General features: G+C 40.9%; 1 protein-coding gene across 1 annotated transcript in view; it reads right to left on the bottom strand.

Annotated features, from left to right (window-relative positions):
* The window catches only part of bmpr1ba (bone morphogenetic protein receptor, type IBa), a 64352-nt gene that overhangs the window by 35173 nt on the left and 16340 nt on the right, over positions 1 to 12839 (bottom strand). Inside the window, exon 2 of the mRNA XM_079161647.1 lies at positions 9435 to 9501. The gene's annotated coding sequence lies outside the window, so the exon portion shown is untranslated. The remainder of the gene's footprint in view (positions 1 to 9434; positions 9502 to 12839) is intronic.

Here is a 12839-nt window from a genome sequence, read left to right as displayed (position 1 = left end):
GTAAAAGCCTTTCTGTAGCTGTTCAAAAATATGCAGACGCAAAGTTTAGCACAGTTTTAAGGCAGAAGCGGGTCACAAATTCCACATACACACACACACACAAACACACACACACACACACACTCATTTGCATGCCAACACTCCATCCACACACACACACACACAGGGCAGGTGTGGGGTCAGTGTTAGGGTCAATGGCCTCGGTCCAGCTCCCAAATATAGAGTATCCACTATTCGTGGATCCTTGAGTTCACTGCAGGTTCTCGTATGACCACCATGGGACCTTTATGTACTGAGAGAAACAGACATACCAAACACACAAAACATGCATTCATTCATGCATACACTCATATTCTCACCGCTCCAGTGCATTCACACTCGTACACTGCATAGATGCATGCATGTAAATGAAAGCAAGTGGACAAAATACTAGAACACATTACACATACACACACACTGCGTGACACACTCTGTTACCCAAACACGTCATTAAGAGCTCTAGTCCCCACCCCCCCCATCCCCCACCGACCCTTCGCCTACCCAACCAACTGTTTTCATGTTTCTCTTCTTCTGCTTCTACTTCTTTACTGCCTCCCACCATCTCTCTCTCTCTCTCTCTCTCTCTCTCTCTCTCTCTCTCTCTCTCTCGGAAGACACTATTCACAGTGTCCATTCAGCGTGCAACAGAGGACCTCTTCTATAGCTGAAACATAAGACTGACTCTCTGACCCCTCAGGATGACCTTTGCACTCCAAGCTAACGGCCCTGACACGTAGAAACATACCTACATGCATGTGTGTGTGCATTTGTTGCACGTGGAAGCTGCATACTGATCGTCTTTGCCTCTGCTGGCTGTGCCGTCGACGGTGCGAGTATGTGTCTCTACTGCCACGGCGAAAAATAAAAAAAGACGAGCTTTTGGCTGTGGATATATATATATATATATATATAAATAGAGAGAGAGAGAGTACTAATACTAATATTAGTTGTGTTGGGACAAACTCAAAAATGTATTTGTACTGCTAGTTAAAGGATGATAGATACATCAAATGGGAGCAAGGAATCCCACCAAGAAGAAAATGACTGCAGAAAATCATCTGACCAATCGCTCGTCTGTTAAACAAATGTCACAGAGAGATGGCTCTGAGTCATGCATGTATGACCAACACTGTCTAAGCTTCTTCAATCCTGGAATGTATGCATTAGTTTGAGCGTTGCACTGTGCCTTTCGTCAGTTCCTCCACATTACTATATTACATTAAATGCTCTTATTGACTCCACCTGAAGTCAAATAATATGCAGCGTACTGCGTTACAACATATATTGAGATAGCATCTCTTTTTATATGTTTCGGGGGTCCTAAACCCCCATAAATGTGGTGATTGTTGATGTCTGTGTCTTTTTGTGTACTATTGAGCATTTCATAATCCAGTTTCATAATCTGGTTTTATACATTCCTGCAGTTTATTACAGGAGCTGTCACAGAACCGTGTATTCAGTCACAGTTGTAACACAATCATGTAGGTGACATAGCCAGACTGATGATAGAATGTGTGAAACCACTCAGTGTATACAATTTACTGAAAACAGTCTAGTTCAACTGGTGGTGTGGGTTTATGAAGCAGCTTTTAAAGCTTTTTAAAGCTAGAGTTTAATGTAACCGTTGCACATTAATGACTGATTTATCAACTACTGGCATTAACCTTCAATTTATGAATTATATTTAACAGTTTCAAGCAATACAAAACAAATGTGTTCATGTGGAAAGCGACAGTGTCATAATGTCTGTTCTTTATGCTCTTAAGTTCCACATGAATAAAATATAATTAAATCAGTCACTTTATTCCTCATGTCATAGCTTATTTGTCTAAATCTTCTTTCTAAACACATTTATACACACATGATTTTGAATTATTTTGAATAAACAAACCACTCTATGTTGAACAGCTGTTTCATTGCTCCTCCTGAAATGCTGCTTGAGGTAATCAAGGTCATGGTATAGTTGAGGGGAACATGCGGTTAAATTTGTTAAGGTATCAACAACAGCTCAAGTCATTCAATGTAACTCAATCTTGTGATTACTCCCTGAAGAGCCTGAAAGGCCCTTGACGTGTATGTGCGTGTGTGTGTGTACTAAGGATAAATGAATGCGTCTGTCCTGATTTGTACAAATGAAGTGTGTCCTTCAGGTTCAGCTGCAAGACGATTGGTATTGCACCACTAACTTACAGCATTCTAAAGCAGACAGCAGCATTATTCTAAACATTACGCTCCTACCCATATGAAGGTTGGCAGCAAGTTTGTGGAGCCAGTAACGTTGCATTGTAACTAACTCACTGTGAACACAACACAAAGTGTGTATTAATAGATGTTGTGTCAACTTGCCTAACTCTTGATGGAGGTTGGTGTGTGAATGGTTTAAATCAGTGAGCCCACAAACCATAAATAACATTTCTAAACACACAGCTTGGTAACTTGCTCAGTATATAAATGTAGTCAATTGATTAAGTTACATTAAATATCTTCATAATCCTGCTATAATTACATGTACTTCTGTGGTCTGTGCAAACAGGAGTCTGCGTGGCAGTCTGTGTGTGTGTGTGTGTGTGTGTGTCTGTGTGTGTGTAGAGGCTGAGGTAGTCGTTGGAACATTATTGGTTATTCTAGAAGATCGCCCTGTGACATTTAATAACAAGCTCCCGTCATCTCATCTAAAATACCTGGAGCTCTTCAGGTACCTTGGTCCAGCTCAGTATCAGGTGCTCAAAACAGATGAGGCTCTGAACAAGTAAAGCGCAGCTTCACACACACAAACACACACATTCAGCTCTACCTCAGCCTTCAACAATGGTACATTTGTTTAACAGCTGATCTCCACATGATAAGAGATAAAAGTATTTAGGCAGATCACCCCCCCCCCCCCCACACACACACACACACACACACACAATCATGTTTTCAGATGGTTATCGCATTTACATAATCATTAGTTGTGAGTGAGTCACGTTCTGCGTGGTGTTTCTGGTGGTATTAGAGGCAATTACTGTCGGAGAGATAGGCCTGCGTGCACACACATACACACAGTATGTGTGTTTACAGGGTGTGCATGTGTGCATACAAACACACATGCACAGTGAAATGGGACACTTACTTTAGTTAATGATAAGGAAACAAAAGCTAGCTCAAACATACACAAAACATTCATGTCACAGTTACAGAACTCTTAACTTATTCTTCAAATTGTGACAAAAAAGACACACTACATGCACATGCTCACACACACACACACACACACACACACACACACACACACACACACACACACACACACACAAAATCCGACCCCACTGCCCCTCCCCATGGCTTAGAGAAATTACTGCCACCTGAAGCGGAACCCTGTCCATCAGGCGGAGGCCCCCCGAAAGCCCCACAGGTGTCCTTTAACATGTCCAAAGGTCCCTTCCTCCCCCCTCGGCCCTCCATGTGGCCATTCATCTGGCTGGAGTGGAGGACATCAAAACAAAACACATCCCCGGGGGGAAAACCTCACAGCTAACCATGCACATGAATTACCCTGCAGTAAAGACACAGCTTGGTACCAAGACAATCAGACTATTAAATGTAGATTTTAAATCTGATGGATTTTAGTTAAAGGGTGTTTCTTCAGAGAGAACAGTACTGTTCCTCACAGACCTCACAAACTTTATTATTATTCATGTTGCACCCTTTTTTACTATATGTCATACAGATCGACTCCAACTGTAGCCCACATGCCCTATCGTTCTGCTTATCATCTGCCCTTCTTTTGTTTTATTTAAGTTGATCCGTAGCCAGGAAAACAGAACATATCACTTCAGATGAACACAATAAGTCATGAGAGACAGTTGGAAGGAAAACACTCCAGAACACAACTATGTGTTTCTCAACCATATTTCAGCTGGCTGTGGTTTAAAGAAGTGTCGCTAAATAAAACAGCATTTGTTTAAATTGGAGAGAAATGGAGCAACCACCATTTTTTGCTAAATGGCATTCAAGTGAAAAGCACCCATGAATTGGCCAACTCTAGTCACTCCACATGAATAGGCAGTGGGCTGAAAACATAATATGCATGGCAACAAATAAATGCTTTTCCATTATAGCCCACAATTCATCTTTCTCTACAGAGAAAGCACACAGAGGGATTCTACAGCCAAAGCTGAACAAAATAAAGAGGTGATGGGAAAACAAAGAAAGAGAATGACTGAGACTGCGATGGAAAGAACAAGTTACAGTCACGAAAAAGACAGTTGGGAAGATGTTGAACAAAGACACAAACAAAGAGACGCAGGTAATCAGTCAGGAAGGCAAGGCAGGCGTGACGGCAGCTACTGCCACCGACAGACAGAAACACAGACATGAGACAGTCAGACTTTCAGAATAAACACCAGAGCTCTCAGCGTCGCCCAGGAAGAAATTATTTTCTTTGATGTCAAGCCATGTGACCTCGCAGCAGTCTGAGGAATTGAAGATCCGTCCAAACAAACGTCAGCACCGCTAACACCCTCAAGGTCGGTGTATGCGTGTGTGTGTGTGTGTGTGTGCGTGTGTTTCAGGCTAAATGTTGGTGTGCACTTGTGTATGTGTGCATGTGCTCAGAGAGGATGTGGACGGACGTGTGCCCCAGACTCGTGGGCTTTGTATGTCAGTTAAGTATATGCCAAGAAATAGTCCAGCATATAACGCCATGTATAACCACAATTTACTGTTTTTACACTTTGCTACAGATTAAACAAACAAGATGTAACAAGCTAATTAGCAAATGTTACCTCTCGAGACAGCCACACTGACTGTTTCCCCCTTTTTCCAGTCTTTATGGTAAGCTAACCCTGTCCTGGCTGTAGCTTCATAATTAGTGCACATTTGTGAGAGCTTTATCGATCTCCTTGCTTTTTTGTAAATGCAGCGGCTAGCGGCTACATTAGCTACTGCTAGCATGACACAGCCAAGTTACCAACTGAGCTGTCAGAGGTCACCTTGCATTATGGATAATGTAGGTATCCATAATGCAAGGCCAAGTCCCCCTCTCGTTCCAGATCTAGATCCAGGTCCAAATCCAAGTCGTTCTTTTGACAAGAACGAATAATACATGAAATAAACTAGAATTACCGCCTTGCGGCTGTATGCCTTCTCATAATCAGTTAGTCCTTGAGTCCAGGTGGTAAAATTTGAACAAACTTCCTCAAGGCGTCCCTGAGATATCACGTTCATGAGGGGGGGTATGCTACTTAAGGACATACGGACCGACAACCCCTCTGGCTGTTGCCGTCCCGTTGGGTGCATCAATTTTGATGGTTTCTTTTAACTCTCTCTCCTGAGTCCGACAATTTTATAGGACTGCTAATGTTAAATCAGTGCAGTACTCTTTCGAGACACAAGATCAAACGTTCACGAAGGTCTTTCAAAAAGAAATCCTGGTCCAGGTACGGTAGATTGACTGAATGCAACTAATAAATACAGCAATTTCATTATGTAATAACTTCAACTTAAAACCATTTGCAAACATCCCATATAATCTGATATAAAAATAACAATGGTGGCCTGTTTCTCTAATCATATTATCTTAAATGAGTAAGTTGCAAACACTGACCAAAATCTTCTTTGTGCTTTTGGGATAACTCCTATCTTGTGTGTCTCTCCCTAACTTCCATGACAGCAGTACACATTAACAGTGTTCTTTCTGTTTTGGCCCATCACAGCTGAATGACCACAGAGACAACACTGCTACACCTTGAATACAATCTCCTCTCTGCTGGTAAACAGTGGTGTCCCATTGCAGCAGTGTATTTAGAAGTCTGTTCTAGCCCAAACAGGGATTATGGCAAAGCCCACCGCTCCCTCTTTTAGACCACTAAGTACTTTCTGCTGCTGCTGAAGGCTAGGAGGCTGCTGAGGCATAATGGCAGCTGTATGTGTGTATGAGATTGAGATAGAGACAAAGAAATAAAGTGAGACAGAGGGAGAGAGAAAATGTTGGCTGCATGCTTGAAACTCAGTTTAAAGCAAACTGTAGAAGAAAAGATATTCCAAGACACTAAACGTGTGATGCATTGACCAAAATTGTCAAGGACAAGCTTTTTAACTTGAATTATCTGTTGATTGTCATCTGATCTCAACAGGTGGAAGAAAACTAAAAGTATGGTGCCCCCTTGGGGACAAACAACATGCATCCTCAGTCACTGCTAGATCAACAAATCTTTTGATGGTTTAGTCCAGTCCATGAGGAGTTCTACCACTATAGTTATACCCATTTAAAAGCTAATATCATTCACGAATATTAACTGCTATGTCTTTTTATCTTGTAATCCTCTGTTCTGATCTGGTATAGCTAATATTAAGGCCTCAGTGTTTAATGTCAGATGCTGAAGTGAAGTGAGTCATTTGCCAGCTTAAAAGCCTCTCAAATGTCATTATGCTTCATGCACTGGAAAACCCGTACTACCTTGACAAAAGCCAAAAACTGCAATGAAAGGTGACCTATTTTATAATGTCTCTCAAGAGAAATAATAGCAACCAGAGCTTTTATCCATTGAAGAGAATATCCATGCACAATCTGGTTGGTATCTACAACAAATGAACAACAGAAGCCCTTGGAGTGAAATGTAATGGAAAAGCAATAGGACGTTTCTTTTTTTTCATTTACAAGTTCATGACCTCACCAATAGCCACTGCCCTTTCTTCATTTATACACACACACACACACACACACACACACACACACACACACACACTCTCACAACTTCTCTACGGTGTGTAACTCAGGGTAGAGTCCCGTCATGTTGAAAGATGCTGTTGCCAGCACACCTGTGTGTGTGTGTGTGTGTGTGTGTGTGTGTGTGTGTGTGTGTGTGTGTGTGTGTTCACAACCGTTCAGACATGGATTTCCTTGTGTGTGTATGTGTGTGCACATGAAAACACCCTCTCATGTTTCAGCAGTAATGGCCCTGCTGAAACATGCGTCTCCCACTCAAAGGTTCCAGGCTGCTGTTTAATACAAACACCACACAGCAGCGTTTCCTTAACAACTGGGGAGTCAGGGTGGGTCACCTTACCTACAGAGTATGATACACCGAGCAAAATAAGCTTTATTGAATTAGTTGGATTGGAGTGCATTATGTCACATATTATTATTTGCTGTAATGATCATCATTTGAAGGACTTTTTATATATTTTATTTAACCTTTATTTAACCCAGGACGTCCCTTGAGGTAGCAATCTCTTTTCTGAGGGAGAAGTGGCCAAGACAGTTTAAATAGAAATAAAACACAACAGAAATAGAGAAATATAATCAAAAAGACTAAATCCAGCTCAAATAAAGCAGTTGTATTTATTTAATCCTGATAACACACTTCATTGAGCTGAAACATACCAGAAGAGGGCTTATGTTGGACAACAGCCTCCTATAAAATGTATGTAATTAGACAGAAACCTACCATCACCCTCTCAACATGGAGATACTGAGCAAACACATAATAGTAAAATAAGTTTAATAAATCTACATATTGACACACCAATCACCAGTTGCCACCCGTACAGTAAATGTGGATTCTCTTTAGAGTTGCATCACACTTCAAATGGATCAATGTACTCTGTGCTGTACTGACATACAGGACAAGACAGCAGAAAGATGCCTCATCCTCAAAAACAGTAAACATTCCATCCTCACAAATGTCTTAACGACGTCAATCTCAGTCCCCAACCCTCTCATACATAATGATGCCCCCCCCCCCCCCCCCTGCTGAGCAGAGGCTACCTTTGCACACATGATGAGACACTTGGATGTGGACATAATCAGTCAGGACACCTCATGTTTGAGGCAATACCCGTTTCAAAACAATCCCACGGGGAACCTCTCCTTCACCTCACTCTGCTAAACAACCATCTGCTCAATACATTCCTAACTGCTGGCCACAGTGTGGTCCTCATTTAAAGCATCCATATGTAAATGAGCAGTTAACAGCACCTGTCGTTCCTGAATGAATGGCCCAGTGTCCTCTAAGGAACAAATATGCACTGGTGGAGAATATACAGTACTTGTCCAGATGCCAGTTGTGCTGTGGCTTTTTCCTGATACACATGCAAGGACCAATTTTTTGTATCATGTTGAGCACTTCTACGCCACACATTCGGGCCATGAATGCAATTGATGCGTATATACTGTACATGTGTCCATGCTTAGAGAGCCAGGCCTCGTCTCAGTGACTAACATGAGGTTGCTTGTAAAGCATTTGATGCATCAGAGAGCTATTTCAATGCTTAATACCCCTGCCTCAGCTCATGCTGCTTTAACACGTTACAAACCTCGTAGTTGTCCATGCGTCCAGATACTAATCAATGTTCTCTTGGCAGCTGAGGCTTAATCACTTGTATTAGTGCAGGCTATAAGGCGGCTTACAGAAGACTGCTGTCATTTATATTTGCAAACAAGCAGCACTCACAACTCTTGTTGTGTTTTGGTTCTCAACAAATTCTCAACAGACGTAATAAAAAAAAAAAAGTGCATAAATATTTTTTTAGAAGCTATATATTACTATCTCTCTTATGTTTGTGCAGAGCCACTGTAAAATACCACGGTGAGCTTTTACAGTTCAAGTTAGATATTTCAGGACAAGTAAAATACACAGTAATTTATAAAGTATATGGTGTAACTAACTTAATGTTGCTCTTGGCAAGTTTGGATTTTGGAGAAGCAAGCGACGTGACTGACTCCCTTCACTGCGATCCTTCTCCTTCAGGGACATATTCTGTGGCTGCACACTGTGGGCTATTTGGGTTAGCTTGGTTGTCTACAAAATCTAATTATTTGCAGAGGGTGGTGCAAAGGGTGGTCCCAGTACTTCAATTTTCTCTTGATGAGGGCCTCACGCTCCTCAGTTTGCAGGACGACTATAATGGACCACACCGATCATCTACTGTTACTCTATTAATTCTCATCCATATGCTTATTTCTATTGATTTGTGTCGTTTCCAACTTTGATAATACTGGTCGATTATTGATTATCTAATAAATATAATCCTGCTCACTTGTGCTGCAGTACTGCAGAGGTTGGTGTATACTGTAATCACCTTTGGAAAGAAATGTCATGGTGTACAGTAGATAGTTAATATTACTATGCCCTCAAATCATGCATCATTACTGGGTTGAGATGTTTGTCAACTTGTTTTTATCTCCTCCACCAATAGGGCAGCAGGGGAAATTATAGCATAACACAGTTTAACAGAGGGCACTTAAATGAAATGCTCCCTTTAAAATGGTACTTAAGTAGCATCTTAAACAGAATATATACTATTTGACTAACACAACAATAAAAAACAAAAAAAACACCCATAGTGATAATACATGCAAACAGTATTTGACTAACTAGACTGATTCATTGAATGATTCATTTTGCTCTTACCTGTAAATGAGGGTTGATGTTGAATTTCACTTTCACAGATGGGGCTGGCCACACAGCTCTGCAATCCCTGCACACACACACACACACAAGAAAATACAGTAAGAAAATACCAAGGCTCATTTTCAAAAACATGATTGGGGTAAAAGACAGGGAACTGTGGTATCAAATGAACATGTTTCCTCAAATACGTATAAAAGCCATAGCTTTAACTCAAAGTGAGCTTTTCTTTATGCTGAGGAGCTTTTATGGACCTCATATGTTTGTCCTTCGTTTTATTTGATGGATCAAGTTAAATGGAACACACATTAATTCGTACAAAATGGGCAAACGGTGATGTTAAAACATTGTGTTTTCTGTAATACAGACACAGGTTGTATGCCAAGGATTGCACATTTTATTAGATCTGGTATGTGAAGGTTCAGGTCATACAGATTCCCACCTGTGGAGTTGGAAAATGTAACTCAAATAAATATTCTTTATATAAACATGACACTCTGGGCGGGTCCATTTCTTCATCTCTAAGAAAACACAACCTCCAAAACACTGTAACTCGCACTGGATTCATTTCACACAAGGTTTCTTTTTATTGCCACCCTATAAACCACTCCAGCCGTATGCATGTGTGTGTGTGTGTGTGTGTCTCCGTTATGCGTGTCTGTCTGTGGCCGTTTGCGTTATTCCCCCCATAGTCAGAACCACCACTGGACAAAGAGGTCAATTCATATTAGGTGTTAAGAAGGCCAGATTGTCCATAAATCAAAGGTCTACAAACTTTAACACATCTCGCAAAGCCCAACCAGTGGACAAATAAATTAAAATGACAACATTCAATCAAATAAAGGTGCCATTCAGTTGCTGACAAAGACAATCACATTCAGTCATTTCTGAGTCAAATAAGTCAAGAATAATAGTTCTTTTAGCTCACACACAGCTGCAGCAAAATACATCCCGGAGGACTGCCAACATGTAACGGTCATGATAGGGTAGACTTATCCGGACTGAAAGGGAATGAAGGGACTGAAAATGTCACACAGATTTAGAAAAATAAAACATCTTGGGTTTGTTGGCATAGCTGGCCCAGGCTTGACTGTACGAATAATAAAAGGAAGATTTACAGTAGAGCAAGCTCAATCAAAATCATCTTTTTGGCAACAGCTCTGCTCTAAAGACAAAGAGTATTTGTTTTAAGCAGGCTGAACCAACACTGATTATCAAGGTATGGCAAAGCTGAATATCAGCGTAAACATGATTAAAAATAGTGGATAGTGTTTGGATAAGCCAGACAGACGTCGACACCTACGAGGCTCCAGTCTGATGGAGAAGTTTAGTCTTTGTTTGAGCCATATGTTCTCAAACAAAATAACCCTATCTGTTCGACCTGACCTGAACAGTTAACGGGCAAAATAACGTACTCCGTGACAAGAATGACACATTCTTGCACATATTAAAGAGAACAATACTGTCACCAACTCCCAACATTAATATAATTGGGGTACAACACCTCAGCTCACCTGCAAGTCAACATTTTATCAACTGAGTGGAATAATAAATAGCGTCAATCTACTCCACATCTGATCTGAGGTATGTGGGAAGCAGAAATTGCCACTGTGGGTGTCAGCTTACACTCCAGCCTCCAGGTATCAAAAGCGGGCGTGTTGTGGCGAGAGCCAGGCGGTGTGCCAGACAGTTGGTTGCTTCTGAAAGGATCAGTGAGGGGGATTACTGCCTAAATCCCTTCTTTCACTGAGTTCCGACAATTTGTCATTTCTCTGACTGCTTCACAATTGCCAATGAAAACACAGACAGGTAGGGTGACTCGAGAGAAGAAGTGGCCTGCAGAGGAAACACATGCGGATGTAGATTGACGCGTAAACATTTTCTGCCGTGCGGTGTCCTTCACAATGTTTCTCTCCGATAAGCTCCGCCCGTTTTTGTTGTTACACACTCATTCTCATCCATGTGAAGCCTTGCATAGACGAGAGAAAGGTGTTGTTTGGAAAACACAGATGTGATGTATTCTGATGACTGACAGATTCCAGGGTGTGTCCGCTAATTCCCACAAAGCCGTAGACAAATAATCACACGCACACCGTACATAAGCCAAACCAAACACACACACACACATAAGCACTCACACAAGCATGCATAGCTGAAGTTTAAGATGTATAATAAGCAGTGTGACGTCAAGTTAAGGATCAAATATAAAAACTATCTCAATGTGGTCTTTTTTCACCCACTGAAACTAAGATATCGTGACTACTTCAAGGACTTTTCACATCATAGATCTCAACAGCACTGACAAAAATGTAGTGCCTAACTTCTGCAACATGTGGAAGTCAAATACAAGCCCGAAGCAGATCTGGGAAGAATAGAAACACAATAAAAGAAGCAAGGAGGAGAAAGAGAATCATGGGATATTATTTCCAAACTACAGACAGACATGACTGACATGACCATGTCTTTGTCCCGCCGAAATAAAGTCTGTATACACACAACCGTTCCAAGCTTATATTGATGTTTTCATTCTTTCTTTCAATAATGGCTATTCTAACATTGACAAAAGTATAACTCAGATAATGCATTCTGTAATGTATTATAACTATTATTCCCCATAAATACACTTCCATTTTGAATTTGTTTTCCAGTCCAGAAAAACCAAAGTGACCCTCAACCATTGTTGAATCACAACTGAATATTTTGGGAACCGTTTTTTCTTTGGGCCCTCTACGGTCTCAAACATGGAGACTAATCTTTTGTTGTTTTAAGACTAGCTTTGCTTAAGTAACAAGACTGTTTATTCCAGCTTGTTTGTGCAATATTGTGCACTTGACATTGAAACAGGAACCTGTTCATATTTAAATTTGCAAATAATTTGTTGCTAAGCTTTCAAAGTATTTTACCAAGGACTGTCGATTTCTTCTATTCTTAATTAACTATTGCACAGAGGTGTCTTTGTCTCTTTCTGCCCTTTCACTCAGTCTGGATGAACCATTGTGCAGCATTTTGTTCTCCGTGTACAAAACAAAGCCTTCATACAAAATAGCACGATTTGTTAAGAAGACCTTCTACAACCTTAAACCATGAAAGACCATTAGTCCTCTCAGCCATCTGACTCTGACAAATCGTGCTTTTGTGGCAGGCGATTCCAGAGGTGTGGGGGATTCTAAGTCACCGCATTCATAACATTATGATAAATGACTAAATTTGTCATGGCCTCTATTCTGATCTCAGACCATTCTACAAGCCAACATACCACCCACCCTTCACCATCTGCAGAGCTATGCAGTAAAACAGTACCACCATAGAGGTTTTAGTAAATCCTAGAAAACCATTAAAAGAAAACACATGATCAAATTCATGTGAGTCCGTAAATAGCCAAATGTCTGAACAGAAGATTGATTCATA

The sequence above is a fragment of the Pholis gunnellus genome (genome assembly GCF_910591455.1).
Source record: "Pholis gunnellus genome assembly, chromosome: 6".
NCBI lineage: Eukaryota > Metazoa > Chordata > Actinopteri > Perciformes > Pholidae > Pholis > Pholis gunnellus.
Note: the sequence above shows the minus strand (reverse complement) of the source record. Positions and strands in the feature narration are given on the sequence as shown.